This window comes from Poecilia formosa, unplaced genomic scaffold, assembly GCF_000485575.1.
Source record: "Poecilia formosa unplaced genomic scaffold, Poecilia_formosa-5.1.2 Scaffold376, whole genome shotgun sequence".
NCBI classification, from domain to species: Eukaryota; Metazoa; Chordata; class Actinopteri; order Cyprinodontiformes; family Poeciliidae; genus Poecilia; species Poecilia formosa.
The window spans coordinates 145,410-147,469 of record NW_006800315.1 but is presented as its reverse complement, the minus strand read 5'-3'; positions in this window follow the sequence as shown (position 1 = coordinate 147,469).

Here is a 2,060-nt window from a genome sequence, read left to right as displayed (position 1 = left end):
AGCAAAGTAGGAGGTTATACCGCTCCAAGATGGCCGCCGTATTTCCTGCGCCGGAGCGGTCCATGAGGCGTCTATGCTTATATTATGTCTATGTGGGGAACGAGGCCTAGATGTGTTCAAGGGCCCAAAACGGGTGGGAATTTACAACCACTGGTGTAAACTATGTTTTCCAGTAAAACCACCCGGTTACATAAAGCTATTAAATCTCTTTACCGAGTTATGAAAGATGTTCATATGTAGGTGGCCTACATACTTTAGCTAAGCCAGTCGGCCTGGTTGTTATGTAAGCACTAATGTTTTCTGCAAATTATTAAAGTGTCATTTTCAAGGTGTTGATGCCAAGTCTTTCACAGTTGGCATTTTTTCCTGACTGATTAATGACATTTTATTGTGAAACATTAATTTAGCATTATTACAATGAATCCCTTTTTATGCTTTATCTGCACCTGAAGCTGAAAAACATGGTTAGACTTGGTTTGTAAATGTTGCTATAAGTGAATTTCTTTTACTTAAAACATCAGGATCTAACAAGCTGTTGTAACCTTTTTGTAGGTGGAGATGATTCAACAGAAGCTGTACATGTTGTAGTACCAGTCAACTTTACTTTAATTCTTCATCATTTATATACAAGCACAAGACTAAAGTAGCATCTAGTGGAGAAAACGTGCACTGCTGAATGCAGTTCAACTTTTAACCAGCAGCATTGTAGCAGGATTTAACCTGAACCACCTCCACTACGTTACTTATAGTCTGTCATAATTATGCATATCAAAAAAATACAGACAGCAAAAAATATAAAACAAATTTACTGCTGACAATGAATCTTCCACAAGCAGGCGAGACTTGAACACAGGAAGGTCTGAAGGATCCGTAATACTCAGAGATGTTTCCCACACCAAATGACTTCTTAATTAGTTATTCTCTTATTAAGTAAAATCAATCACCAATCACCAACAATACTGCCCCTATCTTAGTTGTGTTCTTGTTAAAAAATAGATTAAGAGAAAAGGTCTCATAATTAATTAACAAATAACTGGAAAGACCCTTTAACCTGTTATTCACGAGAGGACCCAAATTTGGGTCCTCTCGTGACAGAGGTGTCAAACTCCAGTCCTCAAGGGCCTCTGTCCTGCAACTTTTAGATGTGCCTCTGCTGCACCACACCTGAAAAGAATAATTAGGTCATTAGCAAGGCTCAGGAGAACCGATCTACACAGGGAGGAGGTAATTAAGCCATTTCATTCCACTGTTTTTTACCTGTGGCACATCTAAACACTGCAGGACAGCAGAGGACTGGAGTTTGACACCCCTGTCATTGTGAATGACAACCTGAGACCAACAGGTTAAAGCCTCTACCTGGCATTCTGCGTCTCTTGTGGGCAGAGACTTCCACAGAGATTCAGCACGTTTATCAGTGATTGATTCTCAGTACCTGAAAGTGAGAATGTACAGTGACCTTTAATGCTCTTATATAAACCAACTGTTTGTGGAATGACTCTGTTCCTTCAGCACCGTAATGCAGCAATATCTAGATTAATAATGTAGCAAATCTGACTTTTTGAATAAAACTACATTATGTCATGATCAATGCAAAATGTAAAAACAGCCTGGAGTGCAGTTCGTAAGTTTTTGTTGCATTATGTAATAACACATTTTGTGCCAGTTATTAAAAATGCTTTTTTTTTTTCAAAAAGTAATAATATAATATCACCCATTAAACGATCTCAAGCCAGTGTTTCTGTTCATCTTAATCAAAATACTCTAAATACTGATCATGATTGAGACTATGCATTTTAAACTTTGATCAATTAATGTCAAACATTTGGTCATTTATTTTCTATTCAGACTTGGAGCTAGATTCTTCTGTATTAATGATTGGTGAATTCACTTTGCTTCTGTAGGAAACAGGCCCAGAGCCAACTACTTCATCATTAAAAGCAATCAAGAAATGAAGTCCTACTGGTGGCCGCGGCTCTGAGACGTGTCTCAGACATCTTAACTGCCCATCATATGCATCCACATTTCATCAAACACTTCTCATTCGACTTTCATTCGTTTTA